The following is a 16,883-nucleotide window of genomic DNA, read 5'->3' as shown; positions in this document are numbered from 1 at the left end:
ATTATTACCCAACCGCGTAAGGAACGCAAAATCCGGGAACATAACACTGATATGACGGAAACTAGGGCGGCAAGAGTGGAACAAAACACTAGGCAAAAGGCCGAGCCTTCCACCCTTTACCAAATATATAGATGCATTAAGATAACAAGATAATATAGTGATATCCCAACAAGAAAATAATGTTCCAACAAGGAACGATCTCCAATCTTCACCTGCAACTAGCAACACTATAAGAGGGGCTGAGCAAAGCGGTAACATAGCCAATCAACGGTTTGCTAGGACATGATGGGTTAGAGGTTTGACATGAAAATTTGGGAGGCATAATAAGCAAGTGGTAGGCATCGTAGCATAGGCATAGCAAAAGAGCGAGCATCTAGGAAAGCAAAGATAGAAGTGATTTCGAGGGTATGATCATCTTGCCTGCAAAGTTGTCAGAGTTGACTGGATCCTCGAAAGCAAACTCAACGGGATCCTCGTTAGCGAACTCATCTCCCGGCTATACCCAAACAAGACAAACAAGCAAAAGGAATACAATCAACCACGTGCAAGGCTCAAACAACATGATGCAAACATGGTATGCTATGCGGGATGCAATATGTGATGCATATGCAGTATTTGACAAGGAATGAATGAACCTGGCCTCAACATGGAAATCCAAGAGTTCCACTGGAAAGGTGAGGTGATTTTGGTTGAAATCGATATAAAGATCACCGGAATCGGATGCACGGTTTGGAAATGGCAAGCAAAACAAATATGGCAGCGGTCTGCGATGAACAGCAAGTAGCCATCTAAATGCATCAATATAATTATGCTACAGCACTCAAACATGACAACAAAATACATGGCAGGGATCCACTCATAATGCTTGACAAAAGATGAACACTAACATATGGCCAATTCATCCATTAACAGGTTCAAACAAGCATGGCAAAAGTGCACTTGGTAAACAGGTTTCAGACTTAGTGAAATTAACACAAGTCTGAAATTTCAGATCCGGTAGCACACTTTGGAGCATGAAAACTATATGCTACAGGAACCTAACATGGCAAAGCAAGGCATGGCATGGAGCTACTCAAAGAGCTTAACAAAAGTCCCTTAGTGACCTTGTGCCAAAAGGGATCAGAAAATACAATTGCAAGCATGTGAACATGGCAAAAACATAATCAGATCTCAGACTTAGTGAAAAACTGGAGCATGCAAATATCTTAACGAGTAGGCATGTTCACAAGCTCGATGCACTCACTACAGAGCAAGGCATGACAATCTAAGAATTCACCCATCAAGAATACATATAATATAAGCTAGACATGGCAAGAACAACAACATAGCATGCACGGATCAACAACAACATCCTCGGCTAAATCGCTAACAAGTAGACAATCTGCCAGGATTCACGAAATAGCAAAAGTAGAGCTCGATTGACTCAAGCTAGGGTGCTCCATAATTGCAAACAAAGACTTGGATGGATAGAGCACCACAATATTAGGAAACAAAGACACGGATGGATAAATCATCCTTACTGAACATCCTCAAAAGATACACGGATCACTAGGAACAACATGAACATATGGCATATTGATAAAAACAGATCAAGGACTCAGTGAAATCTCTAAGTCCCTGAAATCAACATTAACGAATGCACTACTTTGCAAGCTTGTGCTAGTCACCACACACATCACAAAAAGTACATGGATAGCACCTCAGTAAAGATGGCAAATCATATAACAAAACACATGTAGAGCTCAGGAGCATATCATGCACACATTAATCATGGCAAAAATGGCAAATAACTATTTAGTGCAACAGATCTGACAATTAACTCAAATAGCTCTCTTCCAACAGCATTTCGGGCATCAAGATGAGCTTAAAAGAAAATGATGCAATGAGATGAAATGATGTACTCTCTGAGACGAACATATTGATATGCTATACACCCAAAACGGAGCTACGGATGAGGAGTTACGACATGCTGAAGTATGCAAAATGTTTAGGGTTTCAGGAGGAAAGTCAACCGGGACAAAACTCCAGATCCAGATCTGGCCGGGCGCGCGGATCGAGGTCGCCGGAGCTTCGCCGGAGACGTCGCCGTGGAGGAGGTCGACGGCTTGCCGGACGACGAGGGAGGCCGAAGAGGACATCGGTGAGGCGCGGCGAGGCGGAGCTGCTCCGGGCGCGGCGAGGAGGCGGACGGCGAGGCGGCGGTGGTGCGGTTGGCCGGCGAGAAGTGCGGCTGCCGCCGGCGACGGCGCGGGGCAGCGCGGGCCGCCGGAGTTGGAGGCGAAAGGCGGCGATGTGGCGGCCGGGCGGGTGGCGATGTGGGCCTCGGGGGCCCGATCTGGGCCTCCCGGGCCGGAGCGGCAGCGATGTGGGCGCGAGGCGGTGGCGAATGGGGGCGTGCCATGTGGCGGCGGGGGTGGAAGTCAGACACGTCCGGCGTCGGCGGACGTTGTCCGACGCGCGGAGGAAGACGGAGGCTAGGGTTTCGGGGGAGAGATCTGAAATTTCAGGAGTGGGTCTATTTATAGGCATAGGAGGAGCTAGGAGAGTCCAAATGAGGTGCGGTTTTCGGCCACGCGATCATGATCGAACGCTCTAGATGATGGAGTGGGTTTTGGTGGGTTTTGGGCCAAATTGGAAAGGTGTTGGGCTGCAACACACATGAGGCCTTCTTGGTCCCTCGGTTAACCGTTGGAGTATCGAACGAAGTCCAAATGGTACGAAACTTGACAGGCGGTCTACCGGTAGTAAACCAAGGCCGCTTGGCAAGTCTCGGTCCAATCCGGAAATGTTCAACCCCCGCACATGAAAGAAAGGTAGAAAGGACCACCAGAGGAGATAGAAGCGCCGGAATGCAAAACGGACAACGGGGAAATGCTCGGATGCATGAGACGAACATGTATGCAAATGCAATGCACATGATGACATGATATGAGATGCATGACAACGACAACAACACACAGAGACAAAAACTCGAACCCGAGGAAATAAAATAACGAAAATGCTCGGATGCATGAGACGAACACGTGTGCAAATGCAATGCACATGATGACATGATATGAGATGCATGACAACGACAACAACACATGGAGAAAAAAACCCGAACCCGAGGAAATAAAATAACTTAGTGCCGGAAACGGCAAGAGTCGGAGTACATATAAGGTAAATTACATCCGGGGTGTTATAGCTGCAACCTCACCACTTATGCATTCCATACCCTTTATGCTTTGCTAGTCTTGATACCCATGGTAATGGGATTGCTGAGTCCTCGTGGCTCATAGATTACTATGAAAATAGATACAGGTACAAGTAATGTGATGATCTAACATGAGACCGATGCTTCATTGCTTTTGGAGTTCTTCTTCTTAGATCAAGGGGTAGATTCTGGGTCGGGGAGCCTGGGTTTAGCAGGGTGGACGTCGTTCTTCTTTTTCGTTCGATTTCATCCGTAGTCGGATCCCGCTCTTCTGTATGATGATTGCGACGTATTGATGAACTGTTGTATTCATAATGTAACTTGTGGTGAGTGTAAGCCTTTATCTTGTATTCTCATCTATTCAGTACATGGTATGTTGTAATGATATCCACCTTCACTACAAAAAAAATTCACTTCCGTGATGATACGTGTTTGTCACAGTAGTTCACGTTTTTTGTCATGCATGTACATCCATGAAAAATTTGTGACAGAATCAAGATAGTCATACCTGTGCTGTCGTAGAAGTGTTCCATGACATTACCAAAATTATCATCATGGAAGTGTCCACTTCCATGACAATAAATCGCGTGTCACAAAAGTGCTTTCGTCAAGGGTGACCGACACGTGGCATCCACCGTTAAGCTATCGGGTCGGGTTTTGGATCCGATAACCCGTTAACAGCCCTGACTAATGGGGATTTTCCACGTGTAAAATCATCATTGGCTAGAGGAAATACATGTCGGCTCATCGTTGGGACAGATGTCATCCACTCATTGGAGAGGAGGAGCCTATGATAGGTTGACACGTGGCACGGCCCAATAGTGGCCCATTCCGGTGAAAAAGGCCGGCCCAGTAAAAATTAGCAGGCCGGACCATATAAGGCCTACTTGTGTCAGGTCCATTTAAGCCCACGGCCCATACAAGATGTGCCAATTCGGCCCGTTAAAGATTTGACACCATTGCAGCCCATCGTCAGTTCGAGCCCGTTAACAGCCCGCTATATATTTGGGCTCAATATCGGCCCGATGAGATTTTGGCCTGTTAACGACCCATTTAATGGATGGGCCAATTTTCAGGATGTACATCTTTCGGCCTTTTAGCGACCCATTTACATGTTGGGCTAATTTCCGGCCTAGTGTCTTTCAGTCTGTTGACGACCCATAAATCTAAAGGGCCATTTGTAGTCGGACCTGAGTTTCGGCCTTTTAGCGGCCCATTTAAGTGTTGGGCCATTTTCTGGCCCGGTGACACTTTCAGCCTGTTGACGGCCCATAAATCTGTTGGGCCAATTGTAGTCGGACCTGAGTTTTGGCCTTTTAGCGGCCCATTTAAGTGTTGGGCCAATTCCCGGCCATGTGTTCTTTTCGGCCTGTTAACGGACCATAAATGAGTTGGGCCATTTGTAGTCAGACCTTAGTTTTGGCCTCATAACGGCCCATGCCCTTCATGGTCCAATACCAGCCCGGTTTCTCTTTCGGCCTACTAAAGGCCCACAACACAGTTGGGCCGTTTACAATACTACCTAACTTTCGGCCTCTTAGCGGCCCATGCTCTTCATGGTCCAATACAAGCCCGCTGTCTGTTTCGGCCTGCTAATGGCCTACAGTATAGTTGGGCCATATGTAGCCCAAAGTTAGTAACAGCATGTTAATGGCCCGTGAAATAAATTGGGGCCACCTGTTACCCGCTTCGATGTCGGCCTGTTAACGAGCGGGAGGTAAGATGGCCGACCATTAACTTTCAGCCTAGTAACGGCCCATTAACTTAATGGGCCCACTAAAGTCCGTTCATGTATTTAGGCCAAATTAGATAATTTGAGCCCATTACGACGAGCAAAGGTATGGCATACAGGGAATAACTTTGCACATCCAGAATATATTACAGGAAATTACATCCACTGGGAAATCAATGATTGATGCCAGTGCAAATAAATGAGAAGAACCTAACCATCTACAACGTCACAATCTGCAACCTCAGCACAGATGACGCCCATAAGCATGTGGGCAAGTTCTTGCTGCTTTGCCACACTGTCTCTGAAAACATTGATCAGCTGTTGTGTCACACGACTCTGCACCTCTGATTCATCCACCATTTCCATCATTGCTTCAGCCACTAATTGGTTCACAAACATACATTTATTCCGTTGCATTCGAGACAGAGGATACTGAACAGATTCAGATGGCGATCTTGGCAGGCTTGTATTATTGATAGGGGAGAGTGTCTTGACCACTTCATCATAACATAAATTAGGACGGGAACCAAACAGATTAATCATGAGTTATTGCCATATTACCTGGCCTAGATTTACTGGAAAGAAACAATGGGGTTGCCTTGATGTTTTCAGAGTTTGTCTTCTTATCTTCAGCAGCCTGCACAAAATTAACACAGTAGCATTGCTATCATTGGCCAAGTCAGATAATAGGAAAGCAACATTGACACAACGAAAGTTTGGGCAACTAGCCTACACCAAATTAACACAATATGGCACACCTATCATCAGCCAGGTAAGGTAATATGAAAGCAACATTGACACAATGAATGAATGGGCAACCAAAGAAGCACTACAATTCAGTAATGTGCGTGATATGAGATAGCACATTCATGCAGCTCAGTATACAAAAATACCAGGCAGTTTTCCTTACAAAAATCAACATTGGCGCCTTTAACATTTTGCTACAACTAATTTTAGATCAGATAAAGGTTGGATTCACGCCGATTAACAAAATACATGCTGATGTAAAAATATAGTGATATACAACAGGTACTTACATCAGCACTGGAGCACAGAGAATTCCCGCAAGATATTTTCCTCGAATACGATACCAATGGAGGAAGTCTTGTATCGTTTAACCTTATTTTCTAAAAGAGAGACGGGTAAGAAACATGTAGAAAATTTCATGATGCGAGGATACGCACACGCTTCTTAGAATGGAGTTGACATTCTTTTGCTGGACTAGAGTGAACTAGTTCTTTGGCCACTAGAATCTGCTTATTATCAGTGGGAGTTGGGTTTCTCTGTGCTGGAGCAGTGTCTATGAAAAATGGAGTTGGGTTATTATCTCCTGGCATTTGGATCTTTTGCAAAGACCTGGTTTGTAACCCTTCGGATTCTAACATAGCCGTCTTCCCCTTGCATGCCTTATATAGAAGAATGGTGATTCGGTTATAAAACATGCTACAGCAGAGATGGAATAGGTACTGAAGAATAGAAAGGCATGACATATTGACATGTATTCACTCCATCCGAAAATAAATGGATGGGTCTAGGCGTATTTCAGTTCTAGATACATCCAGTTTTATCCATTTCTGCGACATTTAATTCGGACGGAGGGAGTATGATGTAAGAGCTAGGGATACGATAGGACAACATAGTAAAAAAACACTGAAAACCCCACTGCAGAACCAAAGTATTCAAACCCACTGATATGAGATAGTACACTCATGCAGCTCAGGATGCAAAACTACGAGGCAGTTTTCCTTGCAAAAATCAACATTGTGGCCTTTAATCATACATTTTGCTATAACTAAATTTAGATCAGATAAAGGTTGGATTCACGCCGATTAACAAAAAACCTACTGATGTAAAAATATAGTGATATACAACAGGTACTTACATCTACATTCGAGCACAGAGAATTCCTGCAAGAATCTTTCCTCAGAAATGATACCATTGCAGAAAATGTTCTATCTGTTAAGCTTATTTTCTAAAAGAGAGATGGGTAAGAAACATGTAGAAAATATGATTAGCATTCTATAAAATTTCATGATGCAAGGATAGGCACACGCTTCTTATAATTGAGTTGACATATTTTTGCTGGACTGGAGCGGACTAGTTCTTTGGCCACTGGAATCTACTTATTATCAGTAGGAGTTGGGTTTCTCTGTGCTGGAGCAGTATCTATAAAAACTGGAGTTGGTTTATTATCTCCTGGCGTTTGGATCTTTTGCAAAGGCCTTGTTTGTAACCCTTTAGATTCTAACATAGTCGTCTTCCCCTTGCATGCCTTGTATAGAAGAATGGTGCTTTGATTATAAAACATGCGGCAACAGAGAGATGGAATAGGTACTGAAGAATAGAAAGGCATGACATATTGACATGTATTCTCTCCATTCGGAAAAAAATGGATGGGTCTAGGCATATTTCAGTTCTAGATACATCCTTTTTTATCCATTTTGGCAACATGTAATCTGGACGGAGGGAGTCTGGTGTAAGAGCTAGGGATACGACAGGACAACACAGCAAAAAAACACTAGTTGAATGTAAAACTGTATGCTAGCGGAATACGTACAGAAATAACTAAGGCAACATACACATGTATGATTGGGAAAATAAGATGGCATTGCAACAGAGCACTAGAACAACACTTCAATGTAAAAATACATGTTATGGTAGATAGATGAAGTACATACTGATGAATAACAATGCATAAGATATTCAAAAGCATGATGTCCAAATTAAGAAGATGGCATTGCGATAGAGTAGAATGACAGTACTTGATTTGAAAACATGTTATCATGAATGGAATAGGTATTGAAAAACAGGATGGCATGACATATTTACATGCATGATCAGCATGCTAAGCACATGGCATTGCAACAGAGTAGATACACTGCAGGACGTTATATGCATGTTGTACCCATATCACAGGCCAAGTTAGAGCAAGGACCTTGTGGGGTGAAGAGGATTCATCATCTTTCTGCAAGTCTTCTGAAGAACTGCCTTTACATGTTCCATCATATTGGGTATCATTGACATCAAGTTTATTGGCCTTTACATTGCTCCATGAGGTTCTTGTGGATATATCAGTGTGTGCAATTATATCTGACATGCATGGAAGACAACTAGTAGTTAGATTTATTTAATGAGTGCCTGTAGGAGACGACATAAATAGTAGGACTGGGTTAACTAGCAGCAACAGGTCTCATAAACTAAAGGGAGAACACAGATGAAAGCTACAGAATATGTAACGTTTGTACTCGAGATTAATTAGATGGCACAAAAAAGTATTAAAGAACAACATAGGAAATACTAGAAGTGGTATAATACTATAATCACTTGCCTGTGGGATAGCATTGGCTGATGGATGATAACTATGGAACAATATTACCTAAGGAACAAGTATCTTAGCTGAACTATGGAACAGCGTTAACTCCTGAACAAGACCCGTAAGAGATCAGGATGAATATACAATGAAATGTGATGATCTATTTTCCATGCTTAGATGAATAACTGTAACGCCCTCGATGCGGCTATATCTCCCACGTGTCGAAGCACGACTTAGAGGCATAACCGCATTGAAAGCAACGTCGCAAGTGAGGTAATCTTCACACAACCCATGTAATACATAAGGGAAAGATATACATAGTTGGCTTACAACCGCCACTTCACACAATTACATGAATAAAGCATTACATCATCCAGATACACACAAGGTCCGACTACAGAACAAAAATAAAAGAAGACTACCCCAAATGCTACACAGATCCCCGATCGTCCCAACTGGGGCTCCACTACTGATCAACTGGAAAACAGAACAACATAATGAACGAGATCTTCATCGAGCTCCTCCTTGAGCTTGGTTGTGTCACCTGCACGGTTCAACGACTCCTGCAAACTGGTTTTGGAAGTATCTGTGAGTCACGGGGACTCAGCAATCTCACACCCACGCGATCAAGACTATTTAAGCTTATGGGTAAGGTAAAGGTATGATGTGGAGCTGCAGCAAGCGACTAGCATATATGGTGGCTAACATACGCAAAAGGAGAGCGAGAAGAGAAGGCAAAAGCACGGTCGAGAAACTATGATCAAGAAGTGATCCTAGAACAACCTACGTCAAGCATAACTCCAACACCGTGTTCACTTCCCGGACCCCGCCGAGAAGAGACCATCACGGTAACATACGCGGTTGATGTATTTTAATTAAGGTCAACTTCAGGTTTTCTACAACCAGACATTAACAAATTCCCATCTGCCCATAACCGCGGGCACGGCTTTCGAAAGTTCAAATCCTTGCAGGGGTGTTCCAACTTAGCCCATCACAAGCTCTCACGGTCAACGAAGGATAATCCTTCTAGCGGGAAGACCCGATCAGGCTCGGAATCCCGGTTACAAGACATCCTCGACAATGGTAAAACAAGTCCAGCAAAACCACCCAATGCGCCGACTTCCCGATAGGAGCTGCACATATCTCGTTCTCAGGGCAACACTGGATAAGCAATCCGTACAACTAAAACCAGCCCTCGAGTTTCCCCGAGGTGGCGCTGCAAGGGGCTCTAGTTTGGACCAACACTTGGACAAGCACTGGCTCGGGGGGGTAAAATAAAGATGACCCTCGGGATGCGCGACTCCTAAGGGAAAAAGGCTAGGTGGCGAATGGTAAAAAGAAGGTTGGGCCTTGCTGGAGGAGTTTTATTCAAGGTGAACTGTCAAGGGGTTCCCATTATAACTCAACCGCGTAAGGAACGCATAATCCGGGAACATAACACCGATATGACTGAAACTAGGGCGGCAAGAGTGGAACAAAACACCAGACATAAGGCCGAGCCTTCCACCCTTTACCAAGTATATAGACGCATTAATTAAATAAGAGATATTGTGATATCCCAACAAAATATCCATGTTCCAATATGGAACAAGATCCAATCTTCACCTGCAACTAACAACACAATAAGAGGGGATGAGCAAAGCGGTAACATAGCCAAACAACGGTTTGCTAGGACAAGGTGGGTTAGAGGCTTGGCTTAGCAATATGGGAGGCATGATAAGCACGTGGTAGGCATCGCAGCATAGGCATAGCAAAAGAGCGAGCAACTAGCAAGCAAAGATAGAAGTGATTTCGAGGGTATTGTCATCTTGCCTGAAATCCTGCAAGGAAGAAGAACGAATCCATGAAGAAGACAAACGGATGAAGTCGAACGAATCCTCACAAACGCGATGTTATCGGAACCAACCCGAAGAGGCAACACCGGAAAGAAGCAAACGACATAGTAAACAACCACCACACGAACATGGCATGATGCACAACCAAGTATGATGCATGTCCGATTTAATGAGGCATGTCATGGCAAAGTGCACAAACAACACCACAAGTTAAGTGGAGCTCAATATGCATCGGGATGCATATTGACAAAACACCACATTCCATTATTTAGTTCACTCCCGGTTAGGTACTCAACAATATTAAATGTTGTTAAACATGGCAAGAGGTGAGGCATAACAAAACTACATCATCTAAACAATTTAAATGGGGCCGGATATAACAAATAACGAATCCGGTAAATCCCATATGCCTTATTAATTTATTGCACAAACAATTTAAACATTTTAATTGTTGTTATCAAGATGCGGATGACATGAACAAGTTTATGCAATTTTTATAAAAAGTTGACAAGAGTATTATGAAGCATTTGTCACCGTGGTGGAAAGAAAAGGGGTGCCACGGCAACGATAACAGTAATGGTGCCACGGCAATGTTCCGGTTCCGGTACTCGATTGAGATACCGATGCAAAGGGGAAGTGTGCAGATGCGTGCAAAAGATGGTGGGGCGCTCCCGGATACCGGGTTCCCACATGTCGGTGGCAAGGCAAAAGAGGGGCAACGTGCACCGATAGTTAAGACTTGAGGCAACACAAGGGTGCATGTCGGTGTCAAACCCGGCGGATCTCGGGTAGGGGGTCCCAAATTGTGCGTCTAGGCCGGATGGTAACAGGAGGCAAGGAACACAATGTTTTACCCAGGTTCGGGCCCTCTTGATGGAGGTAAACCCTACGTCCTGCTTGATTAATATTGATGATATGGGTAGTACAAGAGTAGATCTACCACGAGATCGAGGAGGCTAAACCCTAGAAGCTAGCCTATGGTATAGTTGTCGTCCGATGAAGTTGTCCTACGGACTAAAACCCTCCGGTTTATATAGACACCGGAGAGGGTTAGGGTTACACAAAGTCGGTTACAATGGTAGGTGATCTTGAATATCCGCATCGCCAAGCTTGCCTTCCACGCCAAGGAAAGTCCCGTCCGGACACGGGACGAAGTCTTCAATCTTGTATCTTCATGGTCCTGGAGTCCGGCTGAAGGTATAGTCCGGCTACCCAAACACTCCCTAATCCAGGACTCCCTCAGCGCCTCTGGATGGACAGAGGTCGCCGGTGCAGGCGTCTCACCCCTCTTAGAAGGAGGCCGCCTACCCGAGCCCGGAACCCAACCGCGCCATTTATCACGGCGCTTGGGAGGCAAGCGAGTTTTACTAGGCTGGTGGGGACGCATAGTCGCATCCGCTCATATAAGGGGATACGGATCCACCTTTTTACCTACGCCTTCTTCCTCCTTTGCCTATCCATCTTCTACGCACCCGAGCTCCAGCCCCCAAGCCCGCACTTCCTACCTCAACCTTCTCCAACAATTTCCAGAGCGGGAGGCAAATGGATGGTCTCCTCCGTCACGGAGGGCCATGTCAAAAGGCTAAGGAAGGCCGGATACCTGTCCAAAGACATCGCGCACCGGCTTCCTAAGGAGGAGCAGCTTCTCCCCACCCCAAGGCCCCATGAGAGGGTAGTATTTCTTCCTCACTTCCTCCGCAGACTGGGTTTTCCTCTCCACCCATTTGTCCGCGGGCTCATGTTCTAATATGGCCTTGATTACCACGATCTGGCCCCGAACTTCATCCTCAATATCTCGGTGTTTATCGTCCTGTGCGAGACTTTCCTCTGCATCCGCCCCCAGTTCGGCCTCTGGCTCAAGACCATCAACGTCAAGCCCAAGGTGGTGCGCAGCAACCAGGCGGAGTGCGGAGGTGCCATGGCGGGAAAAATAGACAACGTCCTATGGCTCGAGGGCTCCTTTGTGGAGACCTTGAAGGGGTGGCAGTCAGGGTGGTTTTACATCACCGAGACACGCGATCCGAAGTGGATCGCAGCCCCTGAATTCCGACCCGGACCCCCTACGCAGCTCATGTCCTGGAAGGAGACTGGCTTGTCATGGGGCGACGAAGAAGAGGTGACCGGACTGCAAAAATGCATCTAGTCCCTGGTGAACAAGCAGCTTAAGCTTGTCAATGTAGTCCAGGTCATGCTCGTCCGCCGGATCCTTCCGTGTCAAGAACAGGACTTCAATTTGTGGGAGTTCAACCCGGCGCAGCACCGAACTCTAAGCAGGCTCTTCGATACGACGTACGAAGATGTCTGGAAGGGGCTAACCAAGGGCGCCGAGGCTCCCATATCCGCCTCCGAAGACTGCGGATTCAGCTCGCAGCGTCCTACTGGTGATGCAAAATATTTTCATCTTTTACAGGATGTTTAAGTTTTCTTCATAGTTTGACTCTATGCAGGATCTAAACTCCCTCACCTTTGACAGGATTGGCAGGCGAAGTCCGGACTGTTAACTGTCCGGCTCCCTTGCCCGAAGACCCAGCCCCTGCTGTCCTAGTGAAGCTGCTGGTTCCGGCACCATATGTGGTGCCGGAGAAGAAGGCCAAGAAGAAGAAGGCCACGGGGACTCAAAAGAGTTCCCGGTATGTGGTGGTGTCGGACTCGTCGTCCGACGAGTCCGAGACGCACTCCTCCCGTGAAGACGAGGAGGAGGAAGAAGAAACCTCTCCCCCTCCAGCGGGGGGAGGAAAGAAGAGGAAGGCCGCCCCAGTAGGGGGGGCCGAAGGGTCCAAGAAGAGGAAAACCCCTCCGCCGGACTACACCCCCGACGCCGACAAGGACGAAGAGGAGTGGCCGAAAAGGGCCAAGCGTCCGACAAAATCGTAAGTGTTCGGATACTAGAGTAACTCATGATATTCCTTTTGTTGCACAGCTTTCCCTAATGTCGAATATAATCATGCAGTCCGCCCAAGAACGGGCTCGACGAGTCATCGAGCGGCTCCCTGGACTCATCGGACGTGAATTCAGTTCCGCCCACTGCCTCCCCCTGTGCTGCGGATGACGCCGAAGTGGCGTCGCGACAAACTCCAGCGCAAGAGGAGGTGGTCCAGGAGTAAAGGGGACAAGACCCCCCAGGGCTCCAAGTCCGGCTTCAAGCCGGACACCGCGCCGGAATCATCAACGGTTCCGGACCGTGGCAGGCGAACTCCTACCAAGAGGAGCAAGCCTATTGAGCTGGCGTCCTCCGTCTAACCGGAGGCGCCGGACAATCTACTGGAGGTGCTTAAGGGCGCCTCCATCGACGAGGAGCACCGTGCCATCATGAGTACGGTGGTCCAGAAGGTTCGGTCCGCCCAAAGCGGACTTACTGAAGCTTGTACTAGCCTTCTAACAGGCTTCGAGGTAAGTAGAAATATGTAAAAATATTACCCCATAGACAGTAGCCCCTGATGCTCTGTTTGGCGTTCGGAAAGAAAAGCCGAATAGAGGATCTATTAAATATCGCAGGAGTCTAACTAAAAAGGAGTCAATATACGTATGCAGGTTTCGCTGCTGGCCACCACCGCACTGACTGGCGGAGGTGGGTGCCTTGAAGCAGGGCCTCGAGCGGACCGAGCAAGAGCTCGGCCTTGCCAAACGACAGCTCGAGGAGAAAGAAGGTAAGAGATACCTTATAGAAAAAAATGCCTATAAGAAGATGCAATTGCAAAAAATGACAGGAGTATACTGCTTATTGTAGGGGCCACAACTGAGGTGGCGACCCTCAAGCAGGCGCTGTTCGAGGCCAAGAAGAGAGCGGCCACGGAGCGCACCGAGCGGGAGAAATTTGAGGCGCAGGTCGGCGAGGTGCAGCAAGAGCTTCAGGCTCTCATGAAAAAAACATGAGAGTTTGGAGCTCGACTCGAAGACGCGAGCGTCCAAGCTTGCTGTGGTCCTTAAAACTGCCAAATCTGCCAAGGCTGAAGCCCAGAAGGCCCTCCAGGAATTGGATGCGGTGAAAAAGATAGCGGCGGGTAAGGCATTCTCTATGCAAAGCAGACATATAAAAGTAAACTACTTGTTACTTACCCGAATCCGGAGCTCTCCAGGGGCCTTCGTAGATCTTCCCCGCAGCGTATCCGATGCCGCCGCATTCTACTGAGCCGAGGAAGACAGCTCGACGGAGAAGGTGTTCTGGTCTCAGTACGCTGAGGCCGGACACCCTTTGCCACTAGTGTTGGGGTGTTCGGGATAAACCTGAGCGCTCTTTTTCCCATGATTGGGTCCGTCGAGGGAGGCGCTCAGCACAACGAACAAGGCAATCGGACTATAATGCTTGAACACTCTCACTTAGCCATAGAACTCTATAATTTTAAATTTCGGCGAAGCCCCTAGTATTCGGAAGACCGAGTTCGGGGCGCCATCCATGCCTTGGCCAGACAAATCCGGTTCCTTGCTCGAAGCGGCATAAGTCTTTAAGGACTCGAAAAACCTCTCAAACAGCGACCGGTCTCTTGCCTCATCATGAAAGTCGGTTTTAGCTTTCTCTACTAAGGTGATCAGCCCAGCTCAACTGGGGCACAATCGCAATAGTTCTCCTAGTGCTACCTTAGCCGATATAGCGGAACGTAAGGCACCAAAACATAGGAGCCGGGCAAACCCAACCATTGACCCAAATCATGATTCGGAGCCGATGCATATAGTGCTATAAGTTCGGGGTGCCGCACTTGTGAAAGTGTACGGACTTCTCATGCCATATTGATGGGTACTGAAGCCCCTGGCGTATTTTTGCCGTACCACAGTGTGCGGATGCAACATGTTATTGATAAACATATATGTAAAAAGAGGATAATGCAAAAAATAGACAAAAAGCTATGCATTGTTTATAGAAAGGCTGCTATGAAAGAGGAACTATACAAATAGTCCGATAACCAAAAGAAATTGGACTATTTAACATGTCCTGGCCAGGGACAGGCCGCGGAATTGTATTAAAAAACAGGTATACTGCTCGCAATAAAGACCACCTGGGAGTTCCATAATGCGGCGTGGCTTGTCTGCTTTCCTGGATCTTGCATCGTTTGTGCGATAGTTGAATTGCCGAACGGGTCATCCAAAGTATGGAGTCCTGAGAGTAAGAGAAAAAAAGAAAAAAAGGAATCCGGCAGCCCCTGGTGCGGTTTAAGCCATATTTCGGGCGTGCCGTGATAGTGCACCTTCCCCTGTGCCCATGGTATTTCAAGAGCGTAGTTATGTACGCGAAGCACTGGTTTCGCTATATCGCGAGGGCTAGGGTTGGGGCCGCATTGCTACGCTAGCTCAGAACGTGCCAGGCGGTCTTGTTGTAGGGTACTCCGGGCGCGCTTGACAGTGTCCGGCTTTTTGAAGGCTGAATTGGAGAACTACCTAGAGAGGCTGCCTTGTACTTCTGCTGCGAGCGCTGCCGTGTGCTCCTCCATTTGGAGGGAGCGTTCAGTGTTCCCATTGACCGTGATTACTCCTCTAGGGCCTGGCATATTGAGCTTGAGGTATGCATAGTGCGGTACCGCGTTGAATTTTGCGAATGCGGTTCGCCCGAGCAGTGCGTGATAGCCACTTCGGAACGGGACTATGTCGAAGATTAACTCCTCGCTTCGGAAGTTATCCGAAGATCCGAAGACCACTTCCAGTGTGACGCCTTTAAAGGTCGTTTTGCTGGGCTTGATCCTCGAGAGATCTATGCCCATTTTTTGCACTGTATACTGGTAAAGCAAGTTCAGGCTGCTGCCGCCGTCCATGAGGACTTTTGTGAGATGAAATCGGTCAATGATTGGGTCTAGAACCAATGCGGCGAAGCCGCCGTGGCGGATGCTAGTGGGGTGGTCCCTTCAATCAAAGGTGATCGGGCAAGAGGACCATGGGTTAAACTTTGGGGCAACTGGCTCTATCGCATATACGTCCCGTAACGCACGCATCTGCTCCCTCTTGGGGATGTGGGTTGCGTATATCATGTTCACTGTCCGCACTTGCGGGGAAATCCCTTCTGTTCACTGTTGTTTGGTGGCCTGGGCTCCTCCTCGTCGTCGCTATGCAGCCCCTTGTCTTTGTTTTCGGCTCTTAACTTGCCTGCCTGCTTAAACACCCAACAATCCCTGTTGGTGTGATTGGCTGGCTTTTCGGGGGTGCCATGTATCTGGCACAAGTAGTCGAGTATCCGGTCCAGACTGAACGGGCCCGGAGTATTTCTTTTTAATGGCTTTTTCCGTTGACCAGATTTGTAGCCTCGGAATCCGGCATTAACTACTGTATCCTCGTTGCTGTCGCTGTTAACGCGGTGCTTTTGTTTGTTCCGATGCGACCTGTCGCTTTTGTCCTTGGTATTCGAATTACAAGGGTTCTTGGTTAAATTGTTGCTGCGAGCTAGCCAGCTGTCTTCTCCCACGCAAAAGCGAGTCATGAGTGTCGTGAGGGCTGCCATAGATTTCGGCTTTTCCTGTCCCAGGTGCCGGGCAAGCCACTCGTCACGGATATTATGCTTGAAGGCCGCTAAGGCCTCTGCGTCCGGACAGTCAACTATCTGGTTTTTCTTTGTTAGGAACCGTGTCCAGAATTGCCTGGCCGATTCCTCTGGCTGCTGAATTATGTGGCTTAGGTCATCGGCGTCCGGTGGTCGCACATAAATGCCCTGGAAGTTGTCAAGGAATGCGGCTTCCAGGTCCTCCCAAGAACCGATTGAGTCTGCTGGCAAGCTGTTAAGCCAATGCCGGGCCGGTCCCTTAAGTTTGAGTGGGAGGTATTTAATGGCGTGTAGATCATCACCGCGGGCCATGTGGATATGAAGGAGATAATCCTCGATCCATACCGTAG

The sequence above is a fragment of the Triticum urartu genome, chromosome 4A (genome assembly GCF_056163025.1).
Source record: "Triticum urartu cultivar PI428250 chromosome 4A, HENAU_Tu73, whole genome shotgun sequence".
Taxonomy (NCBI): Eukaryota; Viridiplantae; Streptophyta; class Magnoliopsida; order Poales; family Poaceae; genus Triticum; species Triticum urartu.
Note: the sequence above shows the minus strand (reverse complement) of the source record.